Source organism: Plectropomus leopardus, chromosome 12 (genome assembly GCF_008729295.1).
Source record: "Plectropomus leopardus isolate mb chromosome 12, YSFRI_Pleo_2.0, whole genome shotgun sequence".
Lineage (NCBI taxonomy): Eukaryota > Metazoa > Chordata > Actinopteri > Perciformes > Serranidae > Plectropomus > Plectropomus leopardus.
Genome location: NC_056474.1, coordinates 31,084,029 through 31,097,724, shown reverse-complemented (window position 1 = coordinate 31,097,724; position 13,696 = coordinate 31,084,029). Strand labels below are relative to the sequence as shown.

General features: G+C 41.9%; 1 non-coding gene and 1 pseudogene across 1 annotated transcript; both read left to right on the top strand.

Annotated features, from left to right (window-relative positions):
- Window positions 1-11,164: 11,164 nt before the first annotated feature.
- LOC121952048 lies at window positions 11,165-11,342 on the top strand (annotated as a pseudogene).
- A 54-nt stretch (window positions 11,343-11,396) lies between these two features.
- LOC121952049 lies at window positions 11,397-11,513 on the top strand. Its single transcript, XR_006106423.1, has one exon. It is a non-coding gene; the product is annotated as a U5 spliceosomal RNA (small nuclear RNA).
- The last annotated feature ends 2,183 nt before the right edge of the window (window positions 11,514-13,696 follow it).

The following is a 13,696-nucleotide window of genomic DNA, read 5'->3' as shown; positions in this document are numbered from 1 at the left end:
TTTCCTCTGCCCTTTGTTATGCCCTTGCTTGTTATCATTTGATTGTAATGCTGCACTGCCCCCCCCTTCACAACATGCTTTTTGCCCTTTTCTGCTTCCTTGTCTTCCTCTGAGCTATTGCTGTCAAAAGTCTCTGTATAGTCACTGTCACTGTCTTGTCTGTGCCTCTTTGTCATCTTCTTTCCTTTGCCCTGTGCTATACCCTTGCTTGTGACTGCTTGACTATCACACAGCACTCCATCTTCCTTGTGTCCTGTCTCCTTCACAGCAAACTTCTTGCCTTTGTCTGCTGCTTCCTCTCCTCCCTTCGTACTCTGGGAAACACTGTCGTCTTTGTCAATGATGTCTTTTCTTTCCCTGTGTGTTCTTGTACATCTTGCACCTGTTCTTGAAGGTGTTTGCAAGTGCAGCAGCTGTGTCTTCTCGTGTCAGGAAAGCTTCACTGAAGCCAAGGTCAGCCTCATAGAATTTCTCCGCTGTGGCTGTCGAGTGGCACATCAGCCTGCGGACATTTCCCCTCTTTCTGTCCTCCAAGCTCCGCCCAACCTACAAAAAATGAAAAGATCACAAAAAACATAAATAATTGTGCAAAAATACAGTTGTGCACACTTTTCATTCATATCGGATGAAAATGAAAAAGTCTTACACATGTGCTTATGCTGCTTCGTATCAGGGAGAACGTTGGCCTCCCTGGAAGACCAAACGACTCCCAGCAGTTCTGAAAAGCCGTGAGTATGTCGTTGAAGGGGCCACCGTTGCTGTTGGAAAACACCAGTTCGGACTTGCCGCAAGGATATTTGTGCCGGTTGTATATGAGACGGTAAAACCACATATACTCAGTTTTCATGAGTGGAATCAGGGCATGACCAAAGGTCTCTTTGGTTTTGTGTTCTTTTACCTGCGAAAGAAATAAGGAAACACGGACATGTAGTGGAAATGCTGTATTTGGAAGCATTCCATAGGCAGTTATAATCCATGCATGGAATGTAAAGCAAGTTAGAGGCTATATTGGAACTATTTAGCAGTTTACATTTAATATATGAAAAGGGAAATACTCTATGTGCTGAACCGTGATGCATTCCCTTACCCGTATTATCCTCCGTTCCAACTCATCCACCTCTGCCAGGGCAAACTCCTCCACCATGAGATTGATGATGACGCCCCTCCTATGGCCAGTAATGCATGCAATTAGCCCACTCAGTAAACCATACACACGCTCAAGCGCTCCCTGCTCTTCTCCTTATCAAGGGTGCCTGTAAAGTGAAAGGATATTGTCAAGTCTATTTGATGTATATAGTACCAAACCATAACATGCATTATCTTGGGGCAGTTTCCATATAGAGTAGGTCTGGGTAATTCTCTTTCTAACATAAATGCAGGTCTTACATACTTACATAGAGCTAGCGGTATCTCCTTGTTAGCTTTGCTGAGGAAGGCAGTGATGTTAGCAGGGTTGACAAAGCTGCCTGAAAGACAATCATACAAAATTGTTTAACATATCTAAGTTATGCATTTCACCAGCAATACATGACAATCTATGACAACACGAAATTGTGGAACCTACTGGATTTTTTCAGGCGTACAGCTTGGCGGTGTGTCTGAAGCTCCTTCCGGGCTGTCTTGGCAAAGGTCTGAAGGGAGAATAAAGTTCCATGGAGATGCTTCTTGGGAACTTTGACCTGTGGCAGCTCAGCTTCAATCAGGAACTTCAAGAAGCCTGAGACATTGCCAATGTTGATCAGCTGGGTGGTCACTGCATGCTTCTTCTTGAGACTGTTAACCCACCTAATTGGCAAATCAAATAAACACAATACACACGTCTCAATGTGCAGCTCTAGATATGCACTGTTAGTGACTATGTGGATGGCTTGTGGCAGGAAAGATTTCCTGTATCTGTCCTTTCGACAGCGAAGCTGAATCAGTCTGTTGGAGAAGGTGCTCCGCTGTCGGTCCAGTGTGCGGTGGAGGGGGTGCTCAGCATTGTTCATGATGGCGAGCAGTTTTTTAAGTGTCCTCCTCTCCACCACAGTCTCCACGGTCTCCAGCCTGAAACCCACCACAGAGCCAGCTTTCTTACTGATTTTATTAAGTCTGTTGGTGTCACTGGCTCTGATGCTGCTACCCCAACAAACAGCAGCGAAGAAGATGGCGCTGGAGACAACAGACTGGTAGAAGATCTCCAACATCTTGCTGCACACATTGAAGGATCGTAGCTTCCTCAGGAAGTAGAGTCTGCTCATCCCCTTCTTGTACACAGCGTCAGTGTTAGATTTCCAGTCCAGTCTAGCTTATAATGCAAATTGGAAGGGTTAATCATTTGGAATTTGTACATGTCATTAGATCATACAAATTAAACTGTAAAAATTGGAAGGGTTAGTCATTTGGATTTCGTTCATGTCATTAGATCATAATGTGGATTATTTACTCAATCAGTCTTTCTTTGTTTTGCAGGAAAGGCAAGGACACGGCAGGAATTCCACCGTCAGCCATGAATATTAGCCAATTCCGGACATGGGTGAGACGCTGTCTGGCATTTCCCTCCTGTCGTTTGTTAGAGCCCGTGATGTGCTTCATCCACATGTTAAGGACGTTCTCTGTAAACCATGAAGAGAAGCACAACAGTGACAATTAGTGGCATTGTATTTACATATTGGTGACAATGTTGCTAAAGCTGAACTAGTACACACACTGAAAGAGCAAGGGGGTAACAAGTGGCGGATTTGCATATTATTCTGATAATCAGAATAAGTGAGTCACATTTTGCATACCTAGTTGAGGGGTTGGCCCTTTGAACTTTGCCCTGACCCTTTCGTACTTCTTACGAGAGGATGTGGTTGTGTCCGGAGAAGTTAGCGGAGGAGTTGGTCGAGGCGTCTGTGTAGTGATAGGAGAGTGAAGGAGTGATTCCAAGTGACGGACCTTTTGCTTGAGGTGACCACACTGCCCACACTGCCTGGCAGTTTATAATAATCTTGTATGCTAAACTGTGAGTAATAAGAGAATGGTATTCACTGCTTATTATGCTAAAGCTACATGCTAACCCCATTCTACTAGGCTTGGCAGTACAGCTCTGGTAATGCTACAATGTTGGCAATTAACGCAGATGCTAAATTAGTAATAATTAGCTATTTATATTGACTATTTGAAACAAATATCCATTTGATGTTTAAATGGAATGTTTAGAGAATTGTATTTACTACTTGGAATAGTTAGTAATTAGATATTACTTGGAAGAATTAGCAGTCTGTATGCACGCACCCTTACTCATGATAGAGCGTCGGATGCCATATTTCAACTATTACGTAGGATTGTAAATTTGGAATTTAGTGATGAACATACCCTATTTGGACCAAGTTGCTAATTTGCAAAAGTGCCATATTTTCACATTTTCTTTTTTGGAATTAGCATCAGCATCGAAGAATTTGGGAAAATGAGAGTTATGCTAGTGATTACATTAGAGAGCAGCTTTACTCTCAAGAGGGCAGGTTTCAGGTCTGAGTCCAAATAAAGCAGTCATGACATTAGGCATCATTTTTTTAAACATTGTTGAATAAGCACTAAAAATGTTGACCCAAAAAGTACTGAGTTTAGGACAAGACCAGAACATATGTAAATAATCAGCTGGTTGGCCTTTGCAGCGAGGACAAGATGGGTCTACGTTTGAGAACATTTTTGCCAGCCTTGCCTTGGTCAAGTGTACCCTCAAGACAATTTTGAGTTGTATTAAGCTGTGCCTAGCACAAGGGAAGAGGTATTAATTAAGTTAAGAATTGCCTCCCACTGGCCATCTGTCAGCTCCCCACCCAGATCATCCTGCCAGAGTCTCCTAGTTTCTTGGAGTGTGTAAGGGGCAATCTCACACATATTGTTTTATAAAGAGTAGAGATTAGACCTCCGCAATACGGAGAAAGCGAGAGAATATGGTCAAATTCATTGTATGCTGGAAAATTAGGAAAGGAGGGAATATTTTTCTGTACAAAATGTCTGACTTGGAGATACCGAAAAAAAATTGAGTTTTAGGTAAATCAAACATCTGGGAAAGCTGAGCAAAGGACCCAAATTTTCCATCTACATAAAGGCTAGAGACAGAATGAATGCCCTTTGAGAACCAAGTACAGAGCCCAGATTGTATGGACTACAAGTGTGTTCTATTTGGACCCAGCTCTCACATTTACCAGGTGTGTCCTTCTCAATCCAATGCAGCATTGCTTTAATATTACATGCCCAATAATAATAGATAAAATTGGGGAGGGCAAGTCCAGCAAGTTTTTTAGGTCTTTGAAGTGCTCTTTTTTTTAATTCTGTGTGGATTACCATTCCAGATAAATGATAAAATGCTCCTCTCCAGCGAGTTGAAAAAAGTTTTCTTTATCAGAATGGGAATATTTTGAAAGAAATACAAAAATTTTGGTAACACAATCATCTTAATTAGATTAATTTGGCCAGTTATTGATAGTGGGAGGTTTGACCATCTATCCATATCTTTTTTACATTTCTCAAATAAAATACCAAAATTCTTGGTAAAAAGGCTTGAAAAAGTTGATGTAATCTCAACTCCAAGGTATCTGAATCCTTTGTTAACAACTCTAAACGGGAAATTTGACACAGGTGTTAAAGAGGCTGATTGGTTAAGGGGGAACATTTCACTTTTATCAAAGTTGATTTTATAGCCAGAGAGCGATGGCTAAAGGTTCAACCGCAACGGCAAAGAGTAGAGGGGAAAGATTACAGCCCTGACGTGTGCCTCTGCCGAGTAGGAAGTATTCAGATTGTATCCCGTTAGTAATTACTGCAGATAGCGGGTGAAAATACAGGAGTTTTATCCAGGAGATAAAAGAACTTCAAATCCAAATCTTTTTAGTGTCAGAAATAAATATTGCCACTCCGCTCGATCGAACGCTTTTTCAGCGTCAAGAGAAAGTACCATTTCTGGCAAGTGTGATGGAGAGGAGTAAATAATGTTGTCTTCTGAGATTTGAACTTGAGTGCCTATTCTGGATAAAGCCTGTTTGATCTGTCGAAATTATTTGTGGGATAACCTTCTCTAGTCTTGCAGCAAGAACCGTGGATAAACTTTTGTAGTCCACATTCAGTAGAGAGATAGGGCGGTAGGAAACGCACTGGAGAGGATCTTTCCCGCCTTTTAGCAAAAGTGTTATTGCAGCTTGTCTCAAAGTTGGTGGAAGATATCCAGATGACAAGGATTCATTGAACATGTTTCGGAGCAAGGGGCACAGCATGAGGGCAAATTTTTTTTATAAAATTCAGATATATAGCCATCTGGGCCAGGTGTTTTGTTACATTTCAGAGATTTGATTGCTTCTAAAATCTCTCTGCATCTAAAATTTCACCGTTCAGTAAAGAGTTTTGTGCCGCTGTGACTGAAGGGAGGGTAAGGTTATCAAAAAAGTTATTGAGATGCATGAGATTATTGTCACATTCTGAGCTGTATAAATTACTGTAATACAGTTTAAAAGTGTTATTTATTTCTTTATGGTCTGTAATTGTTTCACCTGCTTTACTGTTAATTTTAGTGATAAGGCGAGAGGATTGAGCTTGACGAGCTTGTTGAGCTAGTAGCTTACTAGCCTTGTCACCTGAGTCGTATATATTGGATTGGGCTTTTAAAAGTAGATAAGTGGCTTTATCTGTGGAAAGTCAATCATGTTCTGTTTGTAGTCGCAGTCTTTCTTTAAATAGTGTTGGGCACGGAGAAGATGAGTATTGGCTATCAATTTCAGCTATCGATTTGGAAATGTCATCAAGTTTGGAGTTCCTCGCTTTTTTGGCTCTGGAGGCGTATTCAATTATTTGTCCACGAAGATAAGCCTTAAGGGTCTCCCACAGTGTTGCATGAGAAATTTCTGGGGCGGTGTTGGTTTCAAGAAAGAAAGAAATTTGAGAGGAAAGATGGTTAACAAAGTCTTCGTCAACAATGAGAAGTGGGTTAAGTCTCCAGTTGCGAGTCGGCCTGTAACAGATTGGCAGTTGTATACAAAAAGAAACAGCTCCATGGTCTGATATAGAGATGCTGTGATATATGCAAGAGTTAACATTCCCAAGTAATCTATTGTCTAGCAGAAAATAATCAATTTGTGTGTATGTATGATGGACATTGGAGAAGAATGAAAATGCTTTTTTATCGCTGAATTTAAATCTCCAGATATCCGAAACACCATTCTGAAGCATTAAATCATTGATGACTTATGCGGATTTAGTGAGAGGTTGGGTTCTGGTTGATGATCTGTCTAGCACAGTGTTGAGAACACAGTTAAAGTCGCCTCCTATTATCAAGTTGGAGTTGTTTTCACCAGGTATTGTGGAAAATAATTTGGTAAAAAAAATATAGTCATCATAGTTTGGGGCATAAACGTTGACTAAAGTAACAAGACTGTTAAACAGCTGGCCTGAAACGATGACAAATCTACCGTGTGCATCAGAAATGACCTTCTTAACTTGAAAAGGGATGTTCTTATGTATGAGGATAGCTGCTCCCCTGGCTTTGGCATTGAACTGTGAGTGAAATACTTGACCAACCCAGCTTTTTTTAAGATAGTTAACATGGTTGTTTTTAAGATGTGTTTCCTGTAGAAAAACTATGTCTGAATTTAATTGCTGAAGGTAGGACCATATTTTGTGTCTTTTCAGCAGGTATTCATACCTTTGACATTTAAAGATACAAAGTTTACAGAGTTATGCAGATGACAGAGGCAGTTGGGAGGGGGGAGGCAAAGGGAAAAAGGGGGGGGGGGGGAAAAAAAAGAAAAAAAAAAAAAAAGGGGGGGGCACGAATTAAAGCTAATGATGATGATAAGCAGAAAAAAGACTTGGTAAGTACTGAGGGATCTAAGAGTGCTCTTCACAAACAGCTTGAGAGCAGCTAACTTTCACTAAAACTCTGTTTTACACAAATACAAAAAAGTGCTGTATTTAGCAAGAAACTTTGTGCAACAGTGCTGTATAGACTTACTAATAACTAGGATTACAGTAAGGTTAATGCAATTAAAGTTCAGTTTCAACATCTCATGGGAGTAGTTTTAACATCTCACAGGAGTAGCTTTAAAGTCTTTGACGTAGCTTTAACATCTGACAGGAGTAGCTTTAACACCTCACAAGAGTGGCTTTAAGGCCTCTGACATAGCTTTAACATCTCACAAAAGAAGCTATAACGTCTCACAGGAGCAACTTTAAAGTCTCTGACGTAGCTTTAACATTTTGCAGAAGTAGCTTTAACATCTCACAAGAGTGGCTTTAAAGTCTGTGATGTAGCTTTAACATCTAACAGGAGTAGTTATAAAGTCTCTCATGTAGCTTTAACATCTCATTAAAAGTAACTTTGATACCTCATAGGAGTAGCTTTAAGGTCTCTGATGCAGCTTCAACATCTCACAAGAGTAGCTTTAAGGTCTCTGATGTAGCTTTAACATCTCACAGAAATGGTTTTAATATCTCGGAGTAGCTTCAATATGTCGCTGGAGTAGCTTTAACATCTCGTTGGAGTAGCTTTAATTCCTCACAGGAGCAGTTTTAGCTTCTTACAGGCGTAGCTTTAACTTCTCACCAGAGTAGCTTCAACATCTCGCCGAGTAACTTTAACATCTTGCTGGAGTAACTTTAACATCTTGCTGGAGTAGCTTTAACTTCTAACATGAACAGTCTTAAAAGCTAAAATTGAATATCTTGTGAGAATAAATTGCAAAGCTGCCAGGAAATGCCTTAAAATTTGGCTGTCGTGGAAAAGTTTTCAGCCAGTGATTCCTGAAGGGGATCGAGCAAGAGATGCATCAGGCTGGTTGTTTTGAAGGAAGGAAGAAACCTCTCTGGGAGATGCAAAGTTGTGTTTCTGACCGTTCCTGTCGGTAACCTGGAGTTTAGCAGGAAAGAGCTGCCATTTCGTAGTTGTAATTTGACCACGGAATAAGCCGATCTTCTCCTGGACACCTCAGCGCTGTAATCCGGGTAGATGTGTATTTCAGACCCACAGAAAGAGTGATCCAGCCTCCCTGGCCAACTTCAGGATACGATCCTTAGTTTGGTAGTGGTGGATCCGCGCGATGAGGGATCAAGGGGGACCATCCTGTTTCATACGGCCATTGGAAACTCTGTGCGCCCTGTCGACTGTCAGAGGAGTTGAAAAAGCTTCCGCGCCGAAAGTTTCTTTCAGCAATATCTCAGTAAAAGCGGATGGCTGTAAGCCCTCAACTTTTTCAGGTAAAGCGGTTATACGGATGTTGTTGCGTCTGGACCTATTTTCAAGATCATCAGTCTTGAGTTTGAGAGCGCATTTTCATTCGACAGGGTTATGCAGGTCAATTCAAGTGTTGCTAGCCTGGTCTCCATATCGTTAAAGGCCCTCTCCATGTGCTGAATTGTCGGGTCATGTCGGTCGATAGTTGCTTGGTCAGCAGAGAGTTGGTCAGACAGCTTGGCTATGATGCAGTCCTCCATTGATGTGAGGAGTTTCTCCATATCTGCAAGGGTTAGTGGCGCGTTGTTAGCAGTATTAGCATGTTGCTCGGCTTGGTTAGCTTGAGACCAGTCGTCTTGACTATTCTCCGCAGATTGTTCGTCTGTAGGTTGGTTTTTTTTTTTAGACGGTTTCCCCATGTTTGCAAGAGTTATGCGCCTTTTGGAATTGGTTATCAATATAATCAATATACTTCAAATTAATTAACTGTTTTAGTGCCACCTGGTGTTCGTTTTTATTATTGTGTAGTTCCAAAAAGGAGATTCCAAGTTGGGTAGTCTCGCCAATTCAATGATTTGGAAGTGATTCCAAACCATGCAAATCTACCAGGTTGGGTTGTTAAATATTCCAAAAAATGGAAATAACCCCGAACCCTACTCATGACTCTCACCTTCTCAACCATCAATGTGAGAAGCATGAAGTCGAGAGTTAGAGCCCAAACTGTTTTATCCTTTCTCAGTTCTTTTAAGTCAGATGTGTTTTTAATCCAGGAATGCGGCCTACCGTTTTTAAACCACTACAAAGAATGGGAGGAGTTATGGCCAAAGACATCAATATAGAGCGGGTCGAACGCAAACAAAAATGACGGAGTGGCTATTGTAATCAAAATCCCTCTTGTCTCGGTGAAGGGCAGCACAGTGGAAAGAAAGGGTGGGCCCTTTTAGCACATATGACTTTTTATGGGAAGGGATTTTAATGGACAAAGATTTTTATGGCTTTAATGACAAAAATGACAGGTATGAACTTTTAGAAGACTTGCAGTTCCACATGCTAGGTAGGGCACCATTAGTTGTAGGAGGGGATTTTAATTGCATCCTGAACAGGGAGGATAGGAAAAAGAGCAGGGAAGATTTTAAAATGGACAAAACATCGGTTTTTTATTACAGGGCATATGCAGGGGATTTTAAACTGTTGGACTGTTTTAAAGCCATGCATCCTAGAGAGGAGGGCTGCACCTGGTTCAGTGGTGATGGCACCAGAGCCTCTCGCATAGACTACATTTTATCTAGGGACTTAAAACCGATGCTAGATAGAGGACGCCTTTTTTTTTTTCCGATCACGTTATGCTTTCCTGCACCCTCTCACTACCCTCGGGTGTGACATCAGGAAGTGGTCTGTGGAAACTCAACTGCTCCCTTTTAGAAGATAGGGAGTTAGTTAGTCAGTACAGGGAGCAGTACCAAGAGTGGCAGACCCTTCAAGACTTTTACGACACACGTGCACGTTGGTGGGAAATGGTGAAGGGTCGGACCCAGACTTCCTTTAGATAGGCAGGTAAGAAAAAGAAAAGATAGGGACAACAGACGCATGTTGGGACTGCAAAAACGACTTAAGAGATAATTTAAACTAAACCAACAAGGGATGGATTTTAACGCAGAAATACAAGAAATCAAATGGGAAATGTCAGTCTTAGCAGAAATTAAAAGCAAAGGTGTTATTTTAAGGAGTAAGGAAAGAGAGATAGAGAAAGGTGAAGGGAAGATATTTTTTTTAAAAAATTTTAAACAAAAGGGGAAGCATTTTAAAACTAAATCAAGAAAATGGGTTCACTGCTGAAACAACACAGGAAATGAAAACAACAATTGAACGTTTTTATGAAGAACTATACCATGGGGGAAAGCCAGTTGATGAGGACACCATAAGCGAAGTTTTAAAATTTGTAGAACATACCATAGAGGACAGTGTTTTTTTAACGCAAGATTTTAGCATCCAAGAGTTAAATAAATGTATACAGAGTTTTAAAACAGGGAAGTCCCCAGAGAGAAGATGGGCTTCCCTTGGAATTTTATCTAACGTTGCGGGCCTCTGGGTCAAAGCTTAACAGAAGTAAGACCCAAGCCCAGCCTTTTGGGCCGTGGAAAGTTACTGAGACGACGGGGCTACCTCTGACTGTTACTGCGACGCACCAGAAAATACTCGGGATCAAATTTGATGGGGAAGGGGGAGGGAATGCAAATTGGCCGGACATGGTAGGGAAAGTCAGACAGAGACTGGGGTACTGGGGACTTAGAGGACTGACCATGGAAGGAAAGGTTTTAATCATCAAAGCTGTGATTTTACCTTTGCTTTTACTGATTGGTTCTGTTTTTATCCCACCCAGAAGAGTGATACTGGACCTGGAAATAACTATCTTTTATTTCCTGTGGGGATCAAAGTGGGGGAGACTGCAAAGGAGTGTCATGAAGAAAACAAAGGAGAAAGGAGGAAAAGCAGTACCTGATCTTAACCTGTTTTTAGGAAGTAGATACACAGCATTACATGTCACAGCTGCCACAGCCCCATCCAGAAACCCCAAGACAGCAGCAATGGCACAGTTCTGGATGGGGACCTACTTCAGGAGATTAAGGATTTTACCCAGTGATCTTAAAGTACCCGTGTCTTTTAACTAGCCCCCTGCTTACACTTTTATCCGATCCTTTTTAAAGCATTGTAGCCTCGAGCAAGAGGAGTTGCAAATTTTAACTGACCACCGTTCTCTCATTTCTGTTGTGCAGGAGCGGGAACCAGCAAGTCCAGTGCGCTGGCTTGCACTTGGCGAGCCTTCAAAAGTTTGGAGCAACGTGAACCATTCCGCTCTCCCAAACAGACTTGCTGGTAAGCCCCCCCCCCCCGATCAGATTTTATTTACTTGGCAGTTTTAAAGGAAAACTTTGTCTAAAAAGAGGTAAATGTGTTGTAATGTGTTGTGATTTTAATAAAACTTTTCAAAAGAAAAACAATTTGTTCTTATCAGTTTAATATCTGATATGTCCTCTATAAGGTGACAACATATTAAACAGATTTTTGGCAGCAGGAGCTGAAAAAGGGGCTTGCCCCATTCGCTCCATGCATTGACCTGGTATTGCAGTGGGATTTGGAAGGCAGCACAAGCGAGAGTAATGACTGGGACCACTAGGGTCTTTGGCTGCTCCGGTGCAGAGGGCTGTACATGCTCTGGTTTCTCTTCATAGTGCACAAGTCTTTCGCCTTTTACTAAAGACTTCTGTGGAGAATAACACCATTGAGTTGAACCTATTTTTGACGGGCTTTGTCATTTGGCTGAGCCTTGTACATTTGGTGCATTTGTGAACAGCAAAGACGAGACTGGAGTTTTTCACTATGGAGTGCCCGGTGGGGGTGCTGCACAAGTGGCCATTGTCATGCTCAATCAAAACAATGGCACCATGAAAAGTGAGACCTGTGCCAGGATGTTGCACTGGGCAGCAAGCAGTTGGAGCTCATCGCTTCTTGGCCTTTGGCTACGATAAGGATCGCTCCTTTGTTGTGCACCTTTTGTAGTCAAGCGGTGTATGGGATGCATATGGTGACCCCTACAAAGCAAAATGGCAACTTGACGTCGGCGGTTTCTGAGATGATGGGACGACCACCGGTCTTAAAAAACACGTTGAGATTTCACTTTCAAGATGGCAATGATACTTTTCCAGAGAGAGTCACCTTTGGAGGAATTGTTCTTTTCAATGCTCTCAATATCAAGCCTGAGGAGATTCTATGCTTTCAGTAGAATGCAGCCAGCAATTATTACGACGTCACTTTCAACACTCTGATCTGAATGGAAGAAGCTCGTAGCCTAGCAAACCAGTTAGACACCACTATGCTGAAAAACTTCAAAACTGTGTTGCTGTGTCGAAACAACTTCAGAATAGTGTCTGTTCACATGTACAACCCCTGGGTGAGTGAAGAAACATTGAAATATTTTTTGAATAGACATGTATCGGTGCTCCCTGAGGTTAGAGAAATAAAAGACGCCCTAGGCCTCTGGATAGGGAAGAGGCAGTTTAGAGTAAAACTCCACGAAGATCCTGGGGGGTTCGATGGCTACCACCATCCACCAGCCATCTTTAACATTAGGACTGACTGAGGATACCTCTTCTATTCTGGCCAAACAAGACACTGTAAGAAATGCAACTCATACGGGCATTCTGCGGACACATGCAGCCAGACACGCTGCAGAAACTGTAAGGCCTTGGGCCATGAGACAAAATCATGCAGTGGAGTCAAGACATGCGACCTCTGCGGTGCAGAGTCTTCCCACCTAGCAGCAGAAGGCACTGCAACAATACATGGTATGTACAATACAAAAAAAAAACCCAACAACAAAACAAACAAGCTATGGTTTTTGGTTCATCCAAACTTTAATGTTGTTTACATGTATTCAAAATGTGTTTCTATCATTTGCCTGTAGGTATGGGTGCCTGGATGAAATAGAAACGGCTGTATGTGTGTAACCGTCAAGGGGGGCGAGAATGCACCACTGCTACAATAACCCATGATCAACATCCAAGGTGATGTGCAATCTGTTTTCTTTAATGGTGAGTTGTTTGATGAATGGTGCACTATACCTGGGGCTGTTGTAACAAATGCCGTCTCACAGGATTAGGTGAATAATGGTGTAGAGACTCACGCAACTGTTGACTGTGTCCCTGTGGCTGACATACAAATTCAAGCTAGCGTCCCAGTGTCTGATATACAAGTTCAAGCTAGTGTCCCTGTGTCTAACAAATCGATTCAAACAGTGTCTGATAAAGCCTGTCAGGCTAGTGACGCAGCGTGTGATAGAGCAACTGGTGTCTCTGATCTTCTCCCCATAGAGCCCCTTTGTCAAAGCCAGGAGGATACTTTATTAGATCAAACACATTTTCATTAGCTGACAGACGATGAGTTGAATGTGCTTACTGACGTGTATGAAGTCTAATAATTTACCTGCTGTTGATAATACTGAAAACAACTCGCAAACACCTCAGATCTGTGAGCAGGAGTCATTGCGCCAGTTAATAACAGACAGACTCAACCCAAATTAATAACAAACTTGATACCAAATTAAAACAAGTTGACAACAGACTTAGCCATCTGGAGTCCATACTTAAAAATCTTATCAAAACTGGTCGGTCAGTTGTTAAAAGTAATAATAACACCAATACAACTTCTCATACACGTCCTTATTTTGTAGCTTTCAAACATTGGTCTGATGACATGACGAAGAAACTTGATGTTTTACCACACATGCCACATGCAGCGCAGGTGTAAGCATAAAGCAGGTCTTGCTGCTGCTGCTGCTGCTGCTGCTGCTACATCAAACAACTCCAATAAAACTCCCCATACATGTTCTACTTCTGTAGCTTCTGCAGGTGCATTTGTCATCTCTGATAATTCTGTAGCATCTGTTGCTGCTGCTGATGCTGTTGCCACTGGGTCTGCAGCACACTTGCTGGGCAGTCATTTGTCAGGTAA